Below are 26863 nucleotides of genomic sequence, written 5' to 3'. Positions count from 1 at the left end.
TCCGGTCAGGCCCTAACCAGGGTCCTCCTGTCCGGTTTTGTCGAGCCAATAGCACAAGATCGAGTTTAGCTCAGAAGCGAAGGAAAGCTTTATTCTTTGATCGGAGAATGGAGAGGTGCAAGCTCACGCTTTCGAGCACACGCTCTCCTGGCCACGCCAGGGCGGGGCTGTTTTCTAGGGATCCCGTGGGGTGGAGAGGAGTTCTCGCGGGGCTGCCCAGCTGCGCCGCTCCGGTGCCCCGGATCGCAGTGCTGGGCGGAGGGTCTCTGCACACGGCCCGCCACCACCGCCATCTTGAATTGAGTGTCGCGCTCGGTGCTCCGTCACAGGGTCCCGAGCTGGTGTCGGCGCAGCGGTTCTGCGTTGGAAACTCTAACCTGACGTGTTAGTACAAGGTCTCTGCAGGTGGCACCCTTTGAGCAAGTGAAACCAGATGAAGCACAAAGAAAAGAAAAAACAAAAGGTCAGAATTTATTTTATTACCCAGATTCTATTTTTATTTCCTGGGAATTGTTGATGGGCTTTGCTAGCCACGAATGTCTTTTGTCCTGCTCTTCATTCATGAGGGGTGCTGAGGGGTGCAGGTCCACCTTCTGTAACTGCTTCCTGTGTGTTGTCATAATCCTGGGCAGAGAAGCTGAACTCTCCGGCTGCCTTTAGATGTGTTTGGTTGTCCCCAGGCCTTCACCCTGACTGTTCACATCTCTGAGCGACCACCATTTGTCTAACCTTTAGGAGACAAAAGGACATCGGACAATTTAAGGTATATGGCCCAAATACTAGCAAAGGAGTAATGCTCATGTGTCAAATTTTCCTAAAAATGAAGGTATCTAGGTTTGCTTGGAGACAAGTGTGCTCTGATGTCGAGGCTCAGTGCCATGGCCTGATCACACATTGGGTGTTTTTTAGAAGCGAAGCTTCAGGTCAGAGAGAGGTTAACATGAGTAGCTAAGGGGGCTGTCACCCCAGGTTATGTCTCCAGAGTTTGGGGATTGGGGGCCCTCTTCACTTCAATGTGATGTCCCCACAGAGCAATCCCTGCAACTTCAGGGTGGAACGGAAGGTTAGGATCACCAAGTAGGGTGCATTCCACTTATGAGTGAACTCATCTTGTGGGTTGCTGGTTTTCCAGGTTTTTAGGTTCACCCAAATCGGATCAGCATCTGATCACCGTATTCCCTGAGACTTTCATGGTTTCTCCTACCTGGAGGGCACACTTGAATTGCTCCATTTCAAGGGGGTTGAGGTATCTCTTCTCTTGGGCTTGGAGAATGGGTCTAGCATACATGAGTTCAAATGTGCTTAACTTTAACTTATCCCTTGGAGCTAACCAGGAGGAGCTGGCCAGTTAGAAGCAACTTAATCTAATTTTCTTGAGTTTCCTGACAAGGCTTGGCTAAGGTTGGAGCTCTACTTTCCCCAGTGAGCAGAGTCTCCAGGCTGAGTTCAAGGTCCATTTATTGCCCAGGGCACTCGTTATCCTCTTTATCACCTGAGACACAAATGCTGGACGGTTACCGCCTTGTGGAGATCCTGGGAGCTCAAGCCTGAAGATTATTTATTTTAGTACTGCCTTAGCCACTTCAGCTGACGTTTCAGTTTTAGTGGCGAATGCTGCTATCCACCCAGAAAGTGTGTCTGCTAGCACAAAAAGATACCTAAAATTGCCCAGAACTCTTGCTCTACTTGACAATTTAATCAGTCTGCCAATCTTCTCCACAATATGTCCCTGTGGTCTGAATGGGCCTTATCTGGGGGCCTCTGGGGGGTCTGGAGTCGGAGTTGTTCATTGTGCAGGTGGAGCATATATGAACTATTCAACTGACTATACTTTTCATACCAGAAGTTACCATGACCTTAACTAAACAATTACATAGGGCTTCCCTCCCACAGTGAGTTCTTTGATGAGCCTCCCTGATGGCTTGACAAGGTACAGTTTGGGAAAGAAGTATTGCCTGTGTTTATTAACTAGCCACCCATGGCCTCCTGGAGCTCTGTTTTTCCAGCTTTGTCTAATTTCTCTTTTGTGTAGATTAGGGAATGATTTGATGGATCTGGCCTTTGAGGTATGAGGGGAAGTTGCCAAGTTACTGGTTCTGGGGCCGCCCTTTTGGCAGTTGCAACTGCCTTGTTGTTTGCTTTTATTACTTCTGTATATTCCTTTTATTCCTTTTATTCCTTTTGATGACCCTTACAATGAATAACTGCCACATTTTTTGAAGCTGTACAGCTTCTAAGAGCTTCATTATGTTCAAGCCATATTTCACCTGCTTATTCTTTGCATTAAGCATACCTCTTTCCTTCCAAATAGCCCGAGCGCATGTAGCATAGCATATGCACATTGGGAGTCTGTTTAAACATGTAAGGTCATCCCTGTCTCAAGCTGTAAGGCTTGCTTGAGGTCTGTTAGCTCTGCCTTTTGGACAGAAGGCCCTGGGGGGTAGGCTTCTTGTTTCTCTGACTAGGTCTGGGAGGTTGCTGCATACACCATCAGCCTTTTTCCCTCTCTCCTAGATCGGAGTGACTGGAATACATTTCTATCTCCAGGGGCCCCTTTTCTGTGGGTAGCAGGCTGGCAGGGTTAAAATGCTGGACTGGGTTCTGGGAAAGAGGGCTGGCGTGGAGGGGGCTTCTCAGGCCTGTGGCCCAAATCTGGACATATGAAGGAAGAGGGTAGGGAGCGAGCAGGGGGAGGAGGGTTAGGAAAGGGATCAAGGGAGTCCTCAGGGGGAGGGTCGAGGACTGGTATTACCTCAGGGAGGGAGAGCTTGCATCCCTTTTGAAGGCCTTTGTGTCTGATATAAGGTTATAAAAAACTGGACATAAGGAATTTCATCCCACTTCTTTTGTCTCTGGCATAGCAGGTCCAATTGTAAAATGATTTGCAATTTAGAGACCCATTGCTAGGTTAGCATTCCCCATCTCCCAGAGGGTATACAGGCCAGGCTTTATTATGTAGGAAAATTAAATGTTTTGGGGTCAGGAGGTGATACCTGAAAAACGTCGAGTTCTGCAGGGTACACCCTGACGGGCTGTCCTTCAGTATGGTGGATGTGTGGTTCCCCAGACCTCAGATTTTGTTTTGGAGTTGTTTCCAACTACTGAGGGAGACAGTTGGAGTGATTTGTTGGCACTCAAATGCCACAAGATTTGACCCAAATAAGATTTGTGGTTCAGGAATTTGGGGAACTAGCACCAAACTGTTAATGGATTCCTAAAAAGACTAAAACAGGAATCGTCCACATGGCATGAACTCTGATGTAGCTAGAGGTCCCCCTTGAATTTATAATGGCCCGTATTTGAGATAGTTAGTCCCTCCTCAGTCAGAATATCCCACAGGAAGTTAGACGGGTCGGCCTCCAGGCCAGAGCAGCTTAGCCACATGAGTGCCTGACCAACTTGGTCCGTGTGGGGGTGGCACAGCTATCTGAGGCATGGACTGTCTTCTATTTCCTTCTTTCGTTTGAAAAGGAGGCACTGCAGTCTGGCCACATGCAGAAGCCTTGTACCCGGCACTTCAGACCAGAGTTCCTTGTGAATAATGGCTGCACCTGACACAATTCAAGATGGCAAGGGCACCCTCTGAGCAAGTGAAACTAGACCAAGCACAAAGGAAAAAAGGGTTAGACTTTATTTTATTCCTAGATTCTATTTTTATTCCCTGGAAATTGTTGGTGGGCTTTCCTGGTGATACTCTGTTGACTGAAAGGTCCAAGAATCAAAGTTGTTTGATTATGCTACCAGTAATAATAAGTTTTCTCAGGCACAGGCATTCACAACTGTTCTCAGCTTACAACCTGGCTGACAATAATTGAAAGACATACAGTTTTCCAAGTGTTTGCTTGAGTGTGTGAATTCATGTTGTAAACAATGATGTAAGAAACAATCTAATAAGACACTTTAACCTACTCCTACTAATTGGAGCAGCAGTCATAAACGTGGCATGGCAAACCCAGACTTCTCAGCTTCCATCCCTCAGGAGTAGGAAGCAGCAGCCTGGGCACAGTACTTTTCATTTTTAAATTCTTAGAGATGTACTAGTCCTGTGAGCGATGACTCAGAATTGAGAGGTTGACTGTGTCTTCTTAGCATAGTCAAGGTATTAGTCCTCAAGAAAGAAGCAAAGCTATGTTAATTTGAGGAATGTGAACCTCTTCCGTACACTAGAGAAGTGGGTATTAGTGGGGAGTTAATTCCAGTTGCGGCCAAATATGTTTGATTTTGAGTACTCTATGCCTTGCTACTCAAACCTGGTCCAAAGACTAGTGACGTTGACGTCACCTGGGAGCGTGATAGAAATGTGTAGGCCCACCCTAGACACATAGAATTGAAATCTGCAGTGTAACAACATCTCCATTAAAGTCTGAAAAGCACTGCCTAGGGGAGAATTTTCTCCCTCAAGGCAAACACATGCACACACCATCAGGGACACCAAGCTCATCAACCCTTGAGAAGCAGATATTCAGCACCCGAGGTTATTAAATGTGTGATCTCCTTGAAGATTTTAATGGTGGTTGAGCTTTAATGGATTCTGTAGGTAGGAATGATGAGTCCTCCTTTAACAGAATTGGAGGCAGAACCAGACTCTACCTGGGGCAGAGTTTAAAGGGGGAAGGCTGTGTAATGCAGAAGAGAATGTTTGGCAATGAGGAAACTCCAAGTGGAACACTCTCTGAAAGCCTGGGGAGAGAATATTTGAGAGCCTCTGCCACAAAGATCCTAGGGGAAGCTTTGTTTTGGTATCGGGCACACAGAAACCAGAGCAGGGTCATGCCTAATTTCCCCATCCTAGTCTACTATGCAGAGTTGGGAACAGTCTTTGAACTTTCAAATAAAACATTACTTAAAATAGTGAGTTTCAAAATTTCAAACTTTTTTGACTTGTAATTCTTAGTAAGAAATACGTTTCACATTAATTATAACTGAATATTTCATAAAACTCTACTCACCCCACCTATCTAACACATTCTGACATTTTATCATTTTCTATCATACTTCATTTTTAAAAAAAATACCAGGGTGACCTACTAACATGATTTCATGATCTACAGTGGGTCATGACTAACTGTGGGAGAGAACGCTAGTGTAGTCTGTTTTCACTTGGAGAAAAGGGAGTGGGTGATACTAGGAACAAGTTGAGAAAGGGAATCCCTGTTCTTCAGTGAAATCAGGGCTGTCTGTCCTCAGTGTAGACACCTGACCGGCCTGTAGACCAGAGCCCACAGATAACAGTGATTCTATTCTCCTCCCTCTCTGAGGAACATGGGGGACACATTCTGTGGGAAAGAAGAAGTAAGGAGGAGAGGGAGCAGCAGCAGCAGTCACCACTCTCACACAGGTTACATCAGTGATTTGGTATAAGAGCAAACTATTTACACAACAATCATGACAAAGTATTTTTCTAACAGGACAAAAAATTAAAGTAGAAATATTTACCACATTTTCTCTCACATGGGCTTTATATGAAGAAGATTTTGAGAGGATTTAACGAAGGACCAGATTGCTTTCCTTAACAAAAAAGATGGTCACTGTCTTAGTCCATTTGGGCTGCTATAACAAAATACCACAGACTGGGTGGCTTATAAACAACAGAAATTTGTTTTTCACAGTTCTGGAGGCTGGAAGTCCGAGATCAGGGTGCCAGCATGGTCTGGTGAGGGCTCTCTTCTGGGTTGTAGACTTCGTATTGTGTCTTCACATGTGGATGGGGCAGGGGAGACCTATGGGGTCTCATTTATAAGAGCACTAATCCTATTAATGAGGGCTCCACACTCATAGCCATCACCTTCCAAAGGTGATTCCCACCCCCTAACACCATCATGTTGGGCACTAGGATTTCAATGTGTGAATTGTTGGGGGGGACACAAACATTCCGACCATAGCAGGCAGAGAGGAAAATAAACAGAAAGGAGAACAGAGTACCAGCATGGGAGAGAGGAGAGGAGAAAGAGTGAGCAGTGGAAGTTTAAGAAAGAAAGGAGGCTGGGAAATTTGCCATGCAGTTAAGAAGGTTTTTATGAAATTTGGATATATCAAATATAATGCAATTCCTCCCTCAACATACTACCCACTTCTAAGAAAACCTTTAGAAAAGAGTTATATTACCCTTTAAAGCTTTTGTAGACGTATGTGTTTGTGTGTGTGCGTGTGTATTTTGTGTGTGATGAAATTAGTCTTAAGCCCACAGCCAAAGGGCTACTTTAATTTGGATTGCATAAAGTGAAATAATAGCCTTCACTAATAAGTTGATTCTGCTGACTGAGCAATTGTGGAAGTCACTCAGTAGGAAGAATGAGTGAGTTATAGGTGGGTTACAGAGATCTGATCTGCACTCATAAGTATTTGTATGCAAGACAGCAAATGTTTCCCTATGACCATTTTCTCAGCAAGATCAAAGTGGCTCTAGTGAACCATGTGGTCTTTGTGTGTTTAAAAATTTTAAATGGCCATCTAACTTTCCAAAGGCAAGATCAATATTGGCTTCTGAGATCTATCAGTGGACTACAGGGTCTGATCTCACCTGCATCAAAGTCTTCAAGAGAAACATGATTTCCACAAAATTGAAAGAAATCTGTAGAATATTTCTACATAAGAGGATCCTTTCCCCTTCATAAAATTAAGTTCCCACAGGATCTCAGTTGACTAAAAAACCGAGGCTGAAGCAACATTTCAATGAGACTTTTTAAAGAAAATTCTGCAACATACCATGAAGTTGAACCAGCCTATATTTCCCTAAGATCACATCTGGGCATACTCAAAGCATTTAGACTGTTGAGAGCTTGTCATATCATTGAAGCTCAAGTTATCAAAAGAAGAATATTTATTGAACCTTCCTTGAACTTGAGCATTTGATGAGACCCTTACTTCTCTCAGCAGATAAGCTATTCCAAATGAAGTAGTATGTGTGATAATGGTGTTCCTAGGGCAGTCTTCTTAAAAGTAAGGTTTTATGAGTCATGGTGAGGAAGTAAGAAGATGACCTACCCCCACCACCCCAGAGACATTAGATGAGTTCTCACCATGCTTCTGGATGTTCTAGTGCTCTCAGTGGACTCTGAGAGGTGGTGGGTTTGTAGCCTTCTCTTGGTAAATACCCTCAAGGATCATTTCCTTCTTTTGATTTATTGTAAGAATAGATCAAATTGAATATGCATGCAAACTTAAGAGCCTTAGCACCTGAAGTAATTTGTGCTGGTAGCTAAAGAAAACGGACAATAGTCAAATCAGGATTTAGGATAGGAAATTGCGACCAACCCCGTGAGCATTATTCTTTTTCTGTCTACTGATAATCATTGGGAATTATATTTCTCTTACTGTAGGTGTCATAATTTTCTTAATCTTCAAATAGGGTGTTTGTAATAGCACCATGCTACGTCTGTATACTTAAAGACCACACCCTTTATACTTTGCTCTTCTACCTCTAAATCATCCTTCCAGTACTTCGAGAGTTCAGATCTCCTCTGTGTTCTCTTTCTAGTCTCAGTTTAATCTTTGTGAAATGAGGGACTCAACCCAAGATTTCTGAGTTCACCTAGTTCTATTTTTTCCCTTTGATTTTCTAGTCTCTACCCCTGCTACCTTCCAGTGGCATGCTGAGATCAGCTCCCACTAGTCCTCACTAGCAGCTCTTTCCAACTCTGCATTCAGTAATGTCAAATTTGTAGCTTAAATTCAGCCGTGGCGGGAGCATTTACACCACAGAAATTGACAAATACAATAAATTAGAGGGCTTTTATTCCTGGAGAGCCAACTGTTAGACATTTATCAGTAAATCACTACACATTTCTCAAGCTCAGTTCTAACTTTCAGCCTGACAGACATTGCTATTTGAATTTATCATGGCCATCTCAAACTTGACTGGCAAAAACAAAAACTTGTGTCTCAGATTAGTACCTCTTCCCTTCTCTACTCCTTGTCTCTTTTGAGAAAGAAACTACATATTTTTCAGTCAGCTATGCATAAAATCTTGGTATTATTTTTGTCTTATCTTCTTCTATCCACTGAGGGTATACAGGGTCTGAATGGTTGTCCTTTGAAATCTTTCTTAAAATCGCCATTTTTCCTCATGTCCCTTGCCAACCTTCATCACGTTGCACCTGAATTTATTCAAGAGACTCCCAACTTTCTTTTTTCACTTGTCTCTTCCAAGCCTATAAACGGCAACAAAACTTTCTTAAATCCTATCTTCACCTCGACAGAAAACTTTTGAGGCTCCAACTCTCTGATCATATTTCATGTCTAACACCCTCTGCCTGGTTTCTAAAACTCCTGTCAGTCTGGCACTATATCAGTCCTCTCACTTTTTTCCCTACTCTATCCCATCCCTCTATTACAAGGAGTCTTCCTGTCATCTCACACAAGCCTCATCTCTAAAGTTGTTCTCTCAAGGACTCAGGACGTCATTGCCTGAAGCTGTAGGAAAGAAACCAAGGCTGCAGCAGCTGCTGTAGCAGCAGATTAACCTCCCAGACTGAACCTTACACTGGACTGCTCTGAGCCCGCTCATGTTAGCTCCCTTGGGCTCCCTGCTTTCTCCAAACAGCTCAGTTCCATGAGTTGGCATTACACAAAGCCTAGAATAGTTACTGTCTTGACCTTTACACAAAAAGTTTGCTGACCCCTGATGGCTCCCTCCTTCCATTCACTCAAGACATAAACCTTGGTGTCTGTCACCCTCTCCTTTAATATGTTCACACCCATTATCCAACAAGCCAATAAACCAATCCTATCAGGTCTACCTTCAAAATATATTGAGATGTAGCTGTCTACTTCTCACCACGTATATTACTGCCACCCTGGTCCATACTACCAATAGCTGTGCTCTGGTTACTGCTAAATCTGAAGTATTCTGTTGTTCTACGCCTTGTCCCCTACCATAGAGTCTACCCTCAGCATAGCATCTAGAATAACCCTTTAAAAATTTAAGTCAGATCTGTCATTCCTGTTTTCAACACTTCTTTTTTCATTGTAGTATAGTCAGTTTACAAGGCTGTGTCAGTTTCTGGTGTACAGCATAATAATGTTTAAGTCATACATATATGTATATATTTATTTTCATATTCTTTTTTATTATAGGTTGCTATAAGATACTGAATATATTTCCCTGTGCTATACAGAAGAAACTTGTTGTCTATTTATTTTATATATGGTAGTTAGAATCTGAAATCTCGACACTTCTAAAGAGGCTTCTCATCTCAAGGACCAGAACTATGTCTTTTGGCTATTCTTAGATAAGAAAGTCTGGGTAGCCAAGTATTTTTGGTTTCCTCCAAGACACAGAAAAGCAAGAAAGGAGAGTGGTTTGAATTATTTTCAGTAGACTATTCATGTACTGCCACAATGTGAAAAATTCGTACAAAAATGAAAAAATACTTCTGAAGGACATAAAGATCTTTAAAAAAATGTATACTATTTTCATGGATCGTAGGACTCAATATCCACCTTTAAGCAGTTATACTAGACAAAGTTTCAGTGTGTCTATGTGCAAGAATGTTCACTGAAGCATTGACTATAGTAGCAAAAATATCTCAGAAGAACCCAAATGATCAACAGAGCAGACAAATTATGATTTAGTCATACAATGGAATTGAGTCATATATCTACATGTATAACTTAAAAAATGTAATATATTGAAGTAGAAGAATGGTATCATTTTATAAATTTTAGCATACTTATATATATAAATACGTATAAATATCATATGTATGATATGTGAATGATCAATCCCAAATTCAATATAGTGGCTGTTTTTGAGAAGGATGGAGAATAGAATTGAGGATGAGTATCCAAGAGATTTCATCTGTACTGGAATGCTTTATTTCTTTAAAAACATTGTAAGACAAACATGGCAAAACTATTTAATCCAACAGTTATTAAAACTAATTATTGTATTCTCAGATTTACATCAATTATTTCTATTTTTAATATGTTTAAAATATTTTACAAGTAAAAAGGTGATTCAGCCCTTTACTTAAAGTTATTTGCCATCTATAGTTTAGAGGTGGAGTGTGACATGCCTACAACTAATTTGTATTTTGAACTTTTTTGGTAACTAGAGCAGAGAGTCCCTCAATCTAGCTTCAAAATGGGGACATTTATTATAAAGTCACACAGAGGATGCTTACTGAAATCAAAGGGTGGAAACCAGAGTACAGCCAGAACTCCTGGGGACTGGAACTGAGAACTGGAAAGTGGACAGGAGCCTAGGCTGCAAGTTTGCACTCGCTCTCTCTCTGATTTTCTCTGGGCGTCTGCTTTACCCTCTGCTCTCTACGTCCTCTTAACTCCTCGGATGCATCTGTAAAATGTGAGATGAAGTTGCTCTTCTATCACTGCAACTCCCATTTGTGAGTCTATTCAGATGTAAAAAGGGCATATGTAATTCATACACATCATCATTCTGAAACAGGCCACCCAGATCTTATGCCCGTCCAAGTCCATATAGAGGTCACTTCCCATGCCTACTTGCTTATTCAGTCTTGGTGCCCATTCCAATGCAAGTAGCCCAGGGCTGTTTTCCCCAGTTAGTACTACTACTACCTCTACCACCACCACTATTACTGCCACTAATCCCACTTGCTTCATACAGCAATCCTATGAGATAATACTGTCATCCCCATTTTACAGATGAGGAAATTGAGGCAGGAAGAAGCTAAGAAACTTACCCAAGTTCATACTGTAAATGTTAAAGCCAGGATTCTTAGTCAGTCTGAACATAGCTGGCTAATTGACTGGCATTTCTTGCTCTTTACTTTAGCCAGAGCAGAGCCCTGGGCTTCTCAGCCAAGTGTTCCAACTCTTAGGACAGGGGGAGAGGGAGATTGTTCTCCATCAATCCAGCGCTGCTGGGAGGGAGTTGTTGCTACCAATAATTAAAATATTGCATATACATACATGCTATTGAATCCCTTCACTTTATTTGATCTTTTTAACTTGATGTCACGATACATCTTTGATTAGCTTCTCTAATAATGAAACTTTTGAAATATTTTTCTAATTTTTCTTTAAATAACAATGCCATCAAAGAACAGGGGAAAAATACAAGCAAGTCAAAAAGATAAAGACTTCTCCTGACTTCTTCTGCAGTTCCCTGATTTTCTTCCCATTAGGCAACCACTTTGCCATTTGCTTATATGTCTTTCTAGAGAATGAGAAACTATTGTAATTGGTTGTACACACCCTCTCCATTATGTCTTTTATCTATGCCCTATTAGGGGTGGGGTGCTCATGACATCAGAATCTGCCAGGGAAGGGAACAAAGGTGCTTTCCAAACTCACGCTCTACTCTTGCTCCTGCTGTTCTGTCCTTTCTCTGCTTTTCCACAACCATTAGTTCCTTCATGAATATACAGATCAAATATTCCCAACTCGGGGACCACCACCCCTTCCCCCCTTCACCCTGCCTGCTGCTCGACCTCTCCCGGAAGAACCCATCATCTCCTTGGAGTGCAGCCTGAGCACTTTGCACATCCAGGACTCTAGCATTTTTCCAACAGACTCTCCTGACTCTCCTCTGTCCTTGCTCCCTGTAAGTTACTTGATAGCAGAAATCCTTCATTACATATCTCTGTGACTTTACATAGAAGAGTGCTTATCACATAGTAGGGACTCTGTAAATTTTTGATAAGTAAAAGAAGACACAGATGAGACCTTCCCACTGGTGAGTGGAATCTAATTGAGACGTGATTGAATCCCAGGAGCAAACCCTGGTTGGGCTTCTTCTCAAGACACAGAATTTCTCACTGCAGCTCTCCAGAGGGGCCTGCTCATCGGAGCTCAGTGTGTGGTCTCGAGTCATGTGCACTGACATATTGCAACGCCGTATTTTAATGATGCCTTAGGTAGGAGGCAGCACTGTCACATATGAAATGGCTACAGAAAGACATGGCTCTTCCTCTTCCCATTTTGAAAGTTATCAGATATATTGGAGGAAGATGCAAATATCAAATCCCTTTCAGACACACAGACATGGGCAGAGACACACGCGCACGGAAATGCTGTGTCTTCGCTAAATATAACCCTTTGTAGCGACAGTATCTCAATAATTTTCAAGTGAAAAGATAAGGAAGGGGAGCCAAGTCTTTCATAATGAATGCAAGCCTATAGCTTTTAAGCAGGGCTAACATATGGGCCACTGATGTGAATGTGAATGCAAATTAGATATTTTTGATTGCTTGAAATAAAGTCAGCAGAATCAAAGCCTCACACAGCAAATGGTGCAGCTTTAACTGCGTCAGTGCCAGGTTGAAAACAAGAGCTCTTAACACATCCTCAGGAAAAAAAGGTTTTCAGGCTGGCGTTTTGGAGTGAGGCCTATCTAGGTAGGACAAAGATAGGGCCTGCCCCTTCCCTCTGTTGCTGTTCGGGATTTTCTTTCCTAGGAGATTCTTTCATTTTTACTGCACAGAAATAGATTAAAGATCTACTTTGACCTCTGACCTTTTCAATTTATTGTAAAGTGTCCACAGTCTTGAGGTAGTAAGGATCATTTTCTTTAGAGATCATTTTCTCTTTGGGAAGGTAAAGTGGCAATCACCATGGTAGGCTCTGTCCTAGGTGCTGGAGATCCAGAAGGACTTTAATAGTCACTTAGCTCAAGGAGACTGCCCAAATTTGGAGACATGAGACCAAAAATCTCACTCTGGTGTAGGGTGTGAGCTTGCTTTGGTGGTGGTGAGTCTAGAATGCCATAGGAGCACAAGTATGGGGCATCTCCCCTGGGTGTGTGTATGTGTGTGTGTGAGAGAGAGAGAGAGAAAGTGCGATTCTTGGAAGGCTTCCTGGAGGAGTGATCTGTGAACTAAGCCTTGAAGGGTAAAGAGTAGCACAGCAGCCAGAGGAAGAGGGACAAGCCTACACAAAGGCACAGAGTAGGGCTAATGCAGTGAGGCGCACGGTTCCTTGTGATGGAGAGTACGATAGGACAGTGGGCAGACAGACTGTGTAAGCAGGGGTAACCCTGATCCCAGCACACCCAGCCATCTGATGTGGCTCTGGGAGCTGAAGCACAGGAGCAAGGCTAAGAGAAAGCCTTTAATAATGTGAGGCTTTGCCTCCTCAAAAGAATGAAGTGCCTGCCAATGAGGCTAGACCATGAAAAAGATTCCTGCCCAGACTCGAGCAGGTATTGCATGAGAATCGGAGCTGGTCAAGTGGCCCCCGGACTCTTGTCCTTTATCCCCAGGCTTGAATCTCAGCCTCCGTATCTTACCATTTGTAGGGGCTTCCTACTGTCAAATCAGCCCAACATTTCTGTCCCTTCTGGTAAGTGCAAGATTGTCCCCACCACCTCCTTACCCTTTGGCACAAGGTTTCTCCACCCCGATGCTATTGACGTTTTGGACTGATACTTCTTTGTTGTGGGGGCTTCTTCTCTATGTTGTAGGATGATTATCAGCATCGCTGACCTTGACACACTAGATGCCAGTTGCACTCTCCACCATATCAGGTGTAACGATAAAAAATATATCCAGATATTGGCAAATATCCCCTGAGATTGGGATGGTGCAGAACCATCCCTAGTTGAGAACGCTTGTGGGAAATAATATAAAATATGTATAATGATCTCTGCCCCCAGTTCCTGGCACAGAGCTTCTAAAACCCTTGTAATTTCCTAGGTGATAAGAACACTAGGAGCATCTCTTGTTCTAATATTTGTCTTTGGCCTCATCGCTGACTCAGGGTTCTTAAAAGCCTTATAAACTCATAACTGGTAAGAGTGCTAGGAGCATCTTTTATTCTATTGAGGCAACTCTGGATGGGCTCCTGGTGGAGGATGGTCACCAGAAAGACCAAGCCACAGTAAGAAGCTTGGCATTTTCAACCCCACCCCTCATCCTCCAGAGAGGAGAGAAGGGCTAGAAATGGAATTAATAATTTATCATGCCTATATGACGAAGCCTCCGTAAAATCCCCAAAATACGGAGTTCGGAGAGCTTTCACATGGATAGACACATCCACACCAGGAGGGTGACACATGCCAACTCCACAGGGACAGAAACTCCTGTGCTTGGGACACTCCCAGACCTCACCCTGTGTATCTCTTCATCTAACTGTTCAATCTGTATCCTTTATCATATCCTTCACTAAAATGGTAAATGTAAATAAGTGTTTCTCTGAGTTCTGTGAGCCACTCTAGTTAATTGAACCTGAGGAGGGGATCACTGGAAGCTTCAGTCTATAGCCAGTGGGTCAGAAGCTTAGGTGACAGCTCGAGCTGTGACTGGCATCTGAAGTGAGGGGGCGAGGCAGTCTTGTGGAACTGAGCCCTCACCTGTGAGGTCTGACACTCTCTCCCTGTAGATATTGTGGATTGTGTTAAATTGGAGGACACCCAACTAGTGTCTGAGGCTTGCTTGTTGTGGTCAGGAAAACTCACCACACATTTGGTGACCAGAAGTGTCAGAGTGAAGTGATCTGTGTGAAGGTAAAGGAGACTCAGGAAAGAAACTCATGGCAGGGAAGAGGAGGGAAAAGACTGCTTTTCCCTGCTTTAACCCAGGCACAAGAATACACTATACTTCTTCTGCTAAATGCTCATTTCCCTACTCTAGAGTTACAGTGTGACGATGATTGTTATTGCTGGGTTTCACGTGACCCCTCTTCCTGTCCAGATTGTGACCTGACCAAGGCTAGACACCTGGTTGAGCTGCTGCCATCAGAGCATTTCCAAGGTGCTCTCATTGAATCAGGGAGGTCTGAAATTTTCTTCCAGTAGGAAATCTGGACCTCATGAGCCTGGGAGCCAAATTACCACCTGTAGCCTTAGCTTCTGTAAGAGAGTCAAGTTAAGGGGCAGAGATGACGTGGAGCAAAATTTTGATGGCATCTGAGCATCTGGAGCTATTTGCCCTGAGACCTGTGATTTGCTGCCATAAGCAATGAACTCTTCTTTATACTTATTTCATTCAAGTTGAGTTTGTGTCACTAACAACCAAAATAGACCAAATTAGTGCGCCATCCCATGCTGAAAAACAAAAGCCGAAAGAACAGATATTGTAACAAAAGATGCTCTTCTTGTTCTTAATGCGTGGGAAATGCCAAGTGGTTTAGGAGTTGTGCCAGAAAGGGGTGGGGATGGGGCTAAGACCATATAAATATAAATACATGTTTCTTATTGTAAATCACAGTATCACAGACCTTTATCTCTTTTGCTTATTCAAGTGAGTATCCCCAGAACTGTGACCTAGTAAAATGCCCTTGCTTCTGTTTCTGCCTTGATCTCCTAGTGATGGGGTCAGAAGGGGACAGAATGGAGCCGAGAGGAGCCTTGAGCCTCTATAGTTGACAGCATTTTTCCACTTTTTATTCTTTCCTAACTCTCAATGAGTCAGATAGCCGTGGGAGAATAAGAGCAAGGCTTTGTCTTGATGTCTGGGCCACACACAGTGCTTGCAATGACCTGCCCCAGGCCTTCTCTCTCAGGCCTGCCTTAGTTCACTAACTGCAAGTAAGCAAAACAGAGAAAGTAAATCAGCGTTTCACTATCATCGGTGTCATCATCATCGTCGTCGTCGTCACCATTACTATTGTTAGTTTTACTGTAATGATCATTTAATTTTCATAATAGCCCTTTCTGGCTTCAAGGCTATTATAATTAGTGTACATTTAGTGTGCTGCTTTGCCCTGAAATGGATGGGAGAAGTTGTAGCTTTCTATCTTGTTAACCTGGATTTTCTAAGTCCACGTTCCCTCAAGTGACTGTGGCAATGAGATGACGTTGTTGCTCTTGTTTCTCTGTTGATTCATCATATCACATATATGTAGTAATGCTGAAAGTGTGGGCTGAATAGTAAGTCTCCTCACTCATGGGGTCACTCCAGTACCTTCAGTGAACTTCATTTCTTCCTGTTCCTTGTGCTCAAGAAGCAATTGCTGTCCTTGATCGTACCTCTGTGCCCTGTTCCTTCCCATGCTTTTTTTTTTTTTCTACTTGTGGGGAAAGCATCCATTGGGAGGGAAGAGTGACCTTCCTATTTGGAATCTTAGTTAGAAAATGATCCCCCATTGTTTTTCATTGTGGAACCTTTCACGTAACATCTCCTTGGAAACAGTGACAACTGACAACCCAATTAATCACTTATTGCGCAGTAGCAAGTAATGGAAATTTTTGGCTTATTTTTTCTTGATTTTGAATTCAGAACTGTGCTCTAAAGAGTTGAAGACACTTGCTAGAAATCTGACATCTGAAAAAGCAGAATAATATCCTACTTTTCTATAAGGCTGCTCTTTGAATTGTAGAACATCCTGAGTACATGGTGCCTAAGCTGAGGGTTGATTGTATATACTAAATGGAATTAGTGTCACCTTAGCCCCAGCAGAAACCTGATATGAGAGATTCAAAATGATGTGTTAGAAGAGCACTCGACTAAAACTTTGAAAATTATTTTTGTAATACAGGTGTTTCCATTTATTGGCTGCATGACTTTAAACTCCTCTTTTCCTTTCATTCATATTGACATGAATGTGGAATACTCAAGTGAGGTTACTTATATGAAAAGTTTGGTTTTTTTATTTTACAGTATTTGTCTTTCTCCTGACATGTTTGTTTTTTTTTTTTACTTCTCTATTTTCTTTCTTTTTTTTTTTACATTTTTTATTGATTCATAATCATTTTACAGTGTTGTGTCAAATTCCAGTGTTCAGCACAGTTTTTCAGTCATTCATGGACATATCACACTCATTGTCACATTTTTTTCTCTGTGATTTTTGAAATTTATAGAGTATAATCCATATATAGATATTGTGTGTAGTTATGTGAAATGAAAACAACGTACATGCCATTCTCAACTGACTTTCTTGGCTTCCTAGATAATATAGAAAATTAGAAGTTAACTCTAACTCACATGGACAGGTAGGTGAAGTAGAAAACAAGCTCCTGTGGAGACAGAAAGGCATCATCCTTGAGCAGATGAACAGCAATAGAGGAAGCAGTTGGCAGTGGGTTGTGTTATGTTCCCAGGCCTTACTGATTCTGGCACAGACACCTTGAACATTTCCCAAAATTTGGGGGCAAACATTTAAATATATAACAAGAAAAGCAAAGGCGTTTGAAGAATATGACAGTATAACTTCAAGGTTAATGTAGCTAATTAAAACAAATTTGTGGGGTTTACTTATGATTAGCATACTGAAGTTTTGAAATACCCTCAGAAATGCCTAAAACCCATAGATGTGGAAACCAGCTCAAAAGCTGTTCAAGGTTGTGAGAAGAAGATTCTGAGATGTTCTGTAATTCTGAGGTAGGTTGGTTTGTTTTTTGTCATTTTGAATTACTAAGTGATAGAACCCCAGGTGGCAGAAGAGATAAACTAGTCCAATCACCTCATGATCCACATGGTAAATCTCATTTTCAGGATGGTAACTGACTTCTCCAAGGTCATGCTCTAAATCTATACTGTCCTGTCTGGTTGACATTAGCCACACATCACTATTGGGGATTTGAAATATGGCTAAAGAGACTAAAAAGCCTGAATATTAAATTTTATTTTACTTTAATTGATTTAAATTTAAAAACTGATGTTTGGTTCAGTTATTGAAAAATTTTAAGTGTGTCAGACTAACTTGCTATGTTAATCTACTTTTTCTAAATACAGATTAATTACTTCTGAGGGAAATTTAGCACCTAAATCAAGAGGTGCTGTAAATGTAAATTACACATCAGATTTCAGAAATTTTATTATTAAAAATGCAAATTTTTCATCAGTAAATTTTATATTGACTGTATGTTGAAATAATAGTTTGCATACATTGACTTAAATAAAATCTATTCAGGCTAATTTTACCTGTCTTTATACTTTGTTTTAATGTGGCTGCTAAAAATTTAATTACATATATGGGCCACATTATAATTCTTTTGGATAGTGCTGCTCTAGAGGATAAAATGAATAGGACTGCAGATCTACTTTTTGATTCTCGGTCTCTTGTTCTTTTCACTGAACTATTCTGCCTCTTTAGCAAATTTTCTTATCTCCTCTATTATCTTTTCAAAAGCTGGTGTATGAGCTTTCATCAAAAGTTAAAATAAAAACTTAAAAAGCTATCCAGCTGATGAAAGCATTCTGGGAAGATGGCAGAGTGGGAAGTACTAAGAGTCTGTCTCTCCACCTAAATAGCAATTTCACTGGCAGAATCTGTCTGATCTAACTCTTGGAACTCTGGAGTCTGTTGAAGCATTGCAACTTCCAGGGGAAGCCTTGGTAGATACATTGCAGTTAATTTTAGTCATCTTCACCTCCTAGCACAGTAGCTACCCACCCCCTACACCATCACCTCCATGGCAGGCAGCTATGCATGTGTTCCTGGAGCGGCCTATACCCAGTTTGCAGGAGCTGAGATAGGAAAAATGGACTGTGTTCTCCAAATCTCAAGGATCTGTGCTCTAATTGCTCATTGCTGCTTCTGATCACAGAGGTGCAGGCCAAGAGATAGGTGGCCTGTGTTGTTGAAATAGCACATCTCTCCTCATTTTTGTGAGCCCTTCCCCTCTGGCTAAAGTTACTTTTAGGGAATTTAAGAGGAATTTAAAAGGCCAATGCCCTTTCAGCCTCCCCTTAATTTTTTCTCATCTCCCCTTTTGGAAGTCAGACATTAAAGACTAGGACATTTAAAGCAAATACATATATTAGAAAATTAGAAAGTGACCACACATGTCCAGGGAAAGGGTCAGGTTCAGAAAAAAAACCCTGAGAAGACCTTAAGTTTACACCTCAAGCGACTCCTTGACCCTTGGTACTGAGACAATCTACAACAATAAACAAATACAGTAACAAAACCCAGCAAATCCTGGAGAAGGGGAAGAATCTAATTTCCAAAGTTACCATATTATTAAATTCAAATTTCCGGTTTTCAACAAAAATTTCACAAGACATAGAAAGAAACAGGAAAATATGGTTCATTCAAAGGAAAAAAAAAATCGGCCAAAATTGTCCTGAAGATGACCTGATGGCAGATCTACTAGACAAAGACTTTAAAGCAGTTGTCTTAAAGATATTCAGTGAACCAAGAAAGATGTGGATAAATTCAAGAGAATTATGAATGAACAAAATGGAAGTATCAGTAAAGAGATAAAAAACTTAAAAAGAAATCAAAATGAAATTCTGAAGCTAAAAAGTACAATAAATTCTAAACTAAGAAATTCACTACAGGGATTTCAAAACTAGATTCAAGCAGGCAGAAGAAAGAAATCAGTGAACTTGAAGAGAGGGCAATGGAAATTATCAAATCTAAGGAACAAAAATAAAAAAGATTGGGAAAAAGTGAGCAAAGCCTAAGGTACCTATGAGACACCATTAAGCAGACAAACATGCTCACTGTGGGAGTCTAAGAAGTAGGAGAAGAGAGAGACAAAAAGGAAGAGAGCATATTTGAAGAAATAATGGCTCAAAACTTCCCAAATTTGATAAAATACACGAATGTAAACATCCAAATAGCTCAGTGAACTCCAAGTTTGAAGATGAACTCAAAGAGACTCACACTGAGACACAGTGCAATCAAATTTTCAAAAGTCAAAGAGAGAGAATCTTGAAAACAGCAAGAGAAAACAACTCATCACACATGGGTTTCTTATAAGAATATCAGCAGATTTCTTATCAGAAACTTTGGGAGCCAGAAGGCAGTGGGCAAATATATTCAAAGTGCTAAAAGTAAAACAAACAAACAAGCAAAAACCCCTATCCTATCACCTAGAATCCTATATCTAGCAAAACTGTCCTTCCAAAGTGAGGAAGAAATTGACTTCGGGGAGAATGAAAGCTGACCTGTGCGGCAAGAATGCTAAAGAGAGTCCTGCAGGGTGAAATAAAAGGACATTAGGCAATATCTCAAAGCTGTGTGAAGAAATAAAGATATTAGTAAAAGTAAAAACATGGGCAGCTATAGAAGCTTGTATTATTATACCAATGACCTGTAACTCCACTTTTTGTTTCCTATGTGATTTTAGAGGTCAATGCATTTAAAATAATTATTAGTTTATGTTTCAGGGCACATTAGTATATAAAGGTATCATTTTGTGATGTCAAATACCAAAAGAGATGGGGATAGGGCTATAAAGGAGCATAGTTTTTATTATTGAAATTTAGTTGGTGTAAATTCAAATTAAAGCCTTTACAACTTTAGAATGTTAAATGTAGCCCCCATGGTAATAACAAAGAAAATAGATATAGAAAATACGCAAAAGGAAATGAGAAAGAAATATAAACATTTCACACAAAAAATCAACTGAACCCCAAAGAAGACAATATATAGGGAATGGGGGACATAAAAGCTATAAGGCATAGAAAACAAACAGCAAAATGATAGAAGTCTCTTCTTCTCAATAATTAAATGTAAATGGATTAAACTGTTCAAAAGACAATCATCCAACTAAATGCAGTCTACTAGAGACACGTAGATTGAAAGTGAGCATATTGAAAAAGATGCTCCATGCAAATAGTAATCAGAATAGAGCAGAGGTGGCTATACAAAAACCACACAAAATAGACTTTAAATAAAAAAGGTTACAAGAGACAAGGAAAGACATCATATATTAGTGAAAGGGTAAATACAGCAAGGCGATATATCAATTGCAAACATTTATGTACCTAATGACAGACAATCAAAATACGTGATGCAAAACATGGCAGAACTGTAGGGGAAAACGTAGGTCTACAGTAATAGTTCTAGACTTCAATGCTGACTCTCAATAATGTATAGAATGACCAGACAGAAGATAAATAAGGAAATAATGGACATATACAACATAATAATCCAACTAGATCCAACAGACACATACAGAACACTCTGCCCAACAACAGCATAATAGGCATTCTTCTCTAGGTATGGAATCTTTGCCACCATAGAACATATGTTAGGCTACAAACTAATTGTTAGTAACTTTAAGAGATACTATCATACAAAGTATCTTCTCCAACCCCAACCAAATGAAATTAGAAATTGGTAACAGAAATAAAACTAGAAAATTCACGAATTTATAACAAATAACACACTTTTCAACAACCAATGGATCAAAGAAGAAATCACAAGAGAATTAGAAACTACATGGAAATGAATGAAAATAAATACACAACCTACCAAAACGTATGAGACAGCAAAAGCAGTGAGAAGAGGGAAATTAATACTTATGAATGTTTACGTTAAAAATAAGAAAGGTGTCAAATCAACAGCCTAACTTCATAACTTTAGGAACTAGAAAAAGAAGACATACTAATCCAAAGCTAGCAGAAGGAAGGAAAAATAAAGATTAGACCAGAGATAAATGAAATAGAGTGTAGAAAAATAGAGAAAAATCAATGAAACCAAAAGTTGGTTCTTTGAAAAAAGCAACAAAATTGACAAAACTTTAGCTAGACGAATTACAAAAAAGAAGAAAGAAGACTCAAATTATTAAAACCAGAAATGAAAGTGAGCATTACTATTGATTCTACAGAAATAAAACAGAATATAAGAGAGTACTATAAATAATTATATGTCAGCAAATTGAATAACTTGGATGAAATGAACAAGTTCCTAGAAACACAAAACAAAGACTAAATCATGAAAAAATAGTAGAAGAGCTGAATAGACACAATTAGTAAGGAGATTGATTGCTTTGAGGCAGGCTCTCCCAACTTGGGGCACTCACAGTCTTTGGAGAGAATGTGTCATCATCTATCAGTGTTTGTTGAATGAATAAATAAAATGTGGGTACAATAATACAGGAAAAAGCTGGAAAGGATATAAAAACTGCAAAAGAATTGAAAGCATGGAATTTGGAGTGCAGGGAATTGAAAGAAAACTAAAAGTTATAGGCAAAATCTGCTCCATGGGTGTGTAACCTGTGTGCCCCATGCTTGGAAGAGCCTCAAACTTTAAATTTAATGCATGGTTGTCACCATCTTAAAATTCTTAATAGTTTTAACAAAGGGCTTTGCATGTTCATTTTGCACTGGCCCTTACAAATTATGTAGCTGGTCCTGAGTACAGATAGTGGAAGTAGATAGGAATTAATATTTTCTAAATGTTTGAAAAGATGAAGTTGTACTTGAAGGTTACATCTGGATTAAAGTGAGAAACAGGGCCTGTGGAAATTTCTTATCACATGCTTCTACTCAAACTGAAATAAACCAGTATATACAGTCCTTTCCAATCCTTGTTTTTAGATTAAGAAATAGACTGACAGCTGACCTGTGGTAGCAGTGAAATTATGATTATGACTCCATCAAAGAAACATCAATATAAGCAGCCATGCACTGAGTGGGGAAACAAGAAATAGAAAAAGAAAGCTCAACCAGTTGTTTGCAACTGCAGATTACAACTTAGGCTGTAATTACACTAATTACAATGAAAAGAATTGCAGTGTGCGCTGAGTTAAATATTTCACTTGTGCAGACTTTAACTCCGAGTTTATTCTTCTTGTAAGAAGTGATTTTTATTTATCTCAGTATATAAATGAAAATGGTCATTAAGACTCTGAAATTTAGCAAGTGATAAAATGGGATTCCTTTCTACATATTTGCCATTTTGTATACATGCACATATATGTTGAGGCGTGTATATGTCTATGTAACACATATTCACATGGAAGAGGGAGCATCACATGCCAAGCATCATGATGTTTGAAGCTGGGGAAGTTGCTGAGCAAGTGGGCTTCATTCCCCCTTTCAGAAGACAAGAGATTCAGGGAGAATTCACTGCCTTCCAGAGAAAGACTAACCACTGGGTCTAAGCCGAGACTTAGCCAAAAGAAAGTGCATAGTCAGAGGAGGGCCCCTGTGAGCCCATGCCTGGTGAACACCGTGCCAAGGTCCTGCAGTTAGTGCAAAGATCTTCCTGATTACTGTAAATGACCAAAGGTCTCATATTCACGAAGATCTGAAATTTAGACTTATGTCCCTGGCTCTAACTGAGGCAGCACACACAGTCTTAGAATGACACTAACAGAATTGGAGAGAAGACATCCAAAAACTGCTTTCCTATTCCCTTTCACCTCGGGGAAGCTATTGAATGTCTCTGGGCCCCACTTTTTGGTCATTGAATCAACGATAAGAGAATATACCTCGTAAGATTGTTGGAAAATTAAGTGACATAAGTTTTGAAAAGTGCTTTGAGCAATACATAGCATACAGTAAGCACTCAATAAATGTGTTATTTTTATTACTACCAGACACTTGTGAACAGCATGATTGCATGACATTGTGTTTCTGGTATAAAACATTAATTTGTTAAAAGTAAATATTTTAAAAATAGCATCATTTTTGTGACCCTCTTTTGACATTTCTTTCTTTCTTTTTTAATATACTGGAGACTTAAAACAATCTAAGTGTTTTGGGTTATTCTCCACTTCTGAGTGGACTTGACAATGATTGCTAAAGAGGAATTACCTGTAGAAACTGAATTTGGGAGAAAGTGGTGATGGGGAGTCTAACCCTGTCTTCATAATTGCAAGAGATTTCTTGAGTGCCCAGCCTCTGCTGTTCTTTAAAAGGTATTTGATCTGGTGATAAAATACCTGTTGCTGCTGCTGTTGTCAAGTCCAGGTCATTGTTATTCAAATGGCCAGTTCTAGTTGGAAAACTATCTTTGACACCTGACCAGTAGGTATGTCTGTAGGCAAATAGAACTGCTGAGGGTTGCTTTGTGAATTGTTACATCAAACAGTAACTTAGAGAACTGTAGCTCACAGGGATATTAAAGTTTCAGGTGCTTATTAAATAGATTTAGCACTTTCTAAAGGTTGAAGTTCTGGAAAAAAGGGGGTTGAAAAAGTTTGTCTGATCTAGCTTGATGGTCAGGCAGAAAATTCTTACTTTTCATTGAAAAGATTGTTGCTAAAAGAAAAGATTAATTATTGGACATGGTTATTCAAACCAGACAAATAAATCTTTGGAAATTCAGAGTTCATAGGACATATATATATTTAAACAGCTTTGCTACTTTTGACTACTGTTGAAAAAGAAAATATTCACATTCAGGGGTGGTATTTTTGAGCTCCAGTTAATTTTTCCTAAAAGGTACTGTAAATATCTGAAAGATACAGTAGTCTTGACACCCATCCTGGACTAGTGAAGGAACAAATATGATGCATAGCAAAGCTAAAATTTTAGGCTGGGTAGGGGATAGAATAATTCACGGTGAATTCCATGGAGAGAATGCTAGACTCAGGGGCAGGTAGAGGCCATGAAAGACAGCAAGAATGGCTCACATTTCGAGGCTCTGAGTTAGGGAGGGAGTTCCACTTCTCAGAGAACATCTTCTTAGGAATAATCTTAACTGCTTTAACCTGGTTTGGGGGTTGAGAGATATGGTGAGTGATGGGGGGGCAGAAAATGGTAACTCTCTTCTTGGTGCTGGGTCCTCCAGCACTCATTTTATATAAATTTTACTAACCTGGTGGATAGGTATTACATTGCCATTTAACAAATGAGAAAACTGTGGCTCAGAGAGTGTATGTGACTTACCCAGGTCACACAGCTGGCAATTTGGCAAGGATGGTTGGGTGCTGGGATCAAACCCCATATCATTCATTCCTCGTCATGCATGATCTTTTCTGCTCCATCCAAGCTGCCTCTCATTGCACAGTTGGGTCCCCCTGCTTTGAATACCTCTTTCAAATGGCTCTTGGAGGTTTTTTCAGCCAGTGAATTACAAACACAGATTACAGGAACATGGCTGAATCTGCATCAATGAGATAAGCACAGTTTACTTTTCAGTTAATCTAAGTATAATCATATTCCTGCTGACATTTTTGCCATACCTGCCTTGTTATAATCAATTAGTTAATTGAATGATAGCTACCTTAACTATGGAAGGGTACAGTTTAACAAGTTAAGAATACTATAGAGGACAGCAGGGGGAGCAAAAATAAGAAATGAGAACAAGCTACAGAAAGGACAGTAGTGCTTGGCTAAGCAGGTAACTTCGCTCTGCTCGGTACTGTGGCTTCTTTCATTTCCTAAATCCCACTAAGGTTCCTGCCAGGGCTCCATTCAGTTCTTATCACAGGCTGGGCAGTGCAGGGATGGTTGCTTCTTACTTCCTTAAACTACAGAGTGGCCCAATATCAGCTAATAAAATATATCAAAGTTCAGAATTTCCCCCATACTGTCAAAATATTGCTTTATTCCTTTCAATACCTTCTCTATGTGTATATATATATATATATATATATATATATATATATATATATATAAATATTTTTGCAGGGTTGAAATTATACCATACACAATCTTATTTTCTGCTTTCTTTTCACTTAACATTGTACTGTTACAGCATGCAAAATTCTACGAAAAGAATTTGGGAAACAGATTTAATTCGATTTTTTTAAAATTATGAAACAAATAAATTTATATAATAGACAAGTCAGGGGTATACAGGAACATGGTCTCTTCCTACCCCCACCCAGCCCTACCACACTGGTAAAATGCCTACCAGGCCTCTTGCTCTCAGGGCAAGTCTCTGACTCTGTGGCTGTCCTGTGGCCAGTATAGTGTAGCTGAGCTGCAGAAATGGGATGGAGGTGTTTGCACACAGCTTCTCTGCTGCCCTGGCCAAAGTCATGTCTTCCTTGATAGTTTTTGCCTAACCCTGTGAAATACTCCCCCTTTGCCTCCCACCCTGGCTACCAAAGCTCAGCTCTGGTGCTTGGCCATTCAGTAATGACCATATCATTGTACACTTGGAAGATCTGGCTGTATCTGCCAGCTTGTTCTGCCCTTTGGCCTTTGGGGTACTTGGACGCTGCATGTGATCCATCCAAGCACTATGTCCATATAGGGTTTTAAAAGCAAACTTGAAGAAACAAGACATCCTAGGCTGTGCCCAGGCCCTCTGGGCTTTGGGTTCTGGACTCTGTATCCAACTTGGAATGTTGTATCTTTTGGCAACTGTCCTGCCTCTTTTTACTTCCTGGTCTTTGGGTGGTTCGTGCCTATGGCTTTTGGTATTATAAGTTACCATATGAGTTTCCTCCATCCTAACCTCATGACCATGTGGAATTTCCGCTCTGACCATTGTAAGCCTGTTCTCCCTTTCACTCCCGTTGGTGTGGAGCAGATTCCAATATTTTGCCTATGAATATTGTTGGATCACTCATAACCTACGAGAGGCAAAACATGAAGTCGCAGTCACTCCACCACTGGCCATATCTGGGAAATCCAGTGTCGCAGAAAGAAAGGACAGTTACCATCACTGTCCAAAAGAAAGATGAGAAAATAGTGGGGCTGATACTGAATTTACCTTAGCCACTGATTGCAGTGTCACCACCACCTTGCCCGTATTTCTTCTTTTAGACTAATTCTGGGGTAGTTACAGTACATTTCAGGCTCCCAAGCCCAAGAAGTAAGGGTGGAAAGGATGAGCAGACTTGCCATCCAGACTGCTTTGTTAGAACCAGGCCGAATCAACAGCCCCTCTGTGAAGGTATTCAAGAGCCACGATTATCTGCCTTCCTAGGATATAGGGCTGGTAAGCTAATTTACCACCGAATTCTGCCAACCCAGCAGTAGGACAAATTGTCAAAGACTTTAGAGCATCCCTTCAGAGAGGTCCCTCTGTTCCCTCTCATTCACTGGTGGTAAGAGTGAAATGGACTGCTTTCTAGAAAACAATAAGAACTACAAACTGTAATTATGGATCTTTTGTCCCAGATATTCTATTTTGGAAGTTATACTTAAGGAAATTGTTGGACAAGTGTATTAAGGGGCAGCTGGGTAACTCTAAGAATGCTGATGGCAGAGTTGGTCATAAAAACCAAGGGTGGGGGGAGGAAGGGAAGGACAGAAGAAAGAAAGGGAGGGAGGGAGAGAAACTTTAATGTCTCACAGCATGGCATTGGTTAGGTAAACCATAGTCCATCTATAGACGAAATACTGTAATACTAGGCAACTTT

General features: G+C 40.5%; 1 protein-coding gene across 4 annotated transcripts in view; it reads left to right on the top strand.

The window, feature by feature from the left end:
* Positions 1-348: 348 nt before the first annotated feature.
* Positions 349-26863, top strand: part of ITPRID1 (ITPR interacting domain containing 1) — a 175299-nt gene continuing 148784 nt past the window's right edge. For all 4 annotated transcript variants that reach the window (XR_012074380.1, XM_006201868.4, XM_072964742.1 and 1 more), the window contains exon 1: positions 349-463. The gene's annotated coding sequence lies outside the window, so the exon portion shown is untranslated. The remainder of the gene's footprint in view (positions 464-26863) is intronic.

Source organism: Vicugna pacos, chromosome 7 (genome assembly GCF_048564905.1).
Source record: "Vicugna pacos chromosome 7, VicPac4, whole genome shotgun sequence".
NCBI lineage: Eukaryota > Metazoa > Chordata > Mammalia > Artiodactyla > Camelidae > Vicugna > Vicugna pacos.
This window is presented reverse-complemented; position numbering and strand designations above follow the sequence as displayed.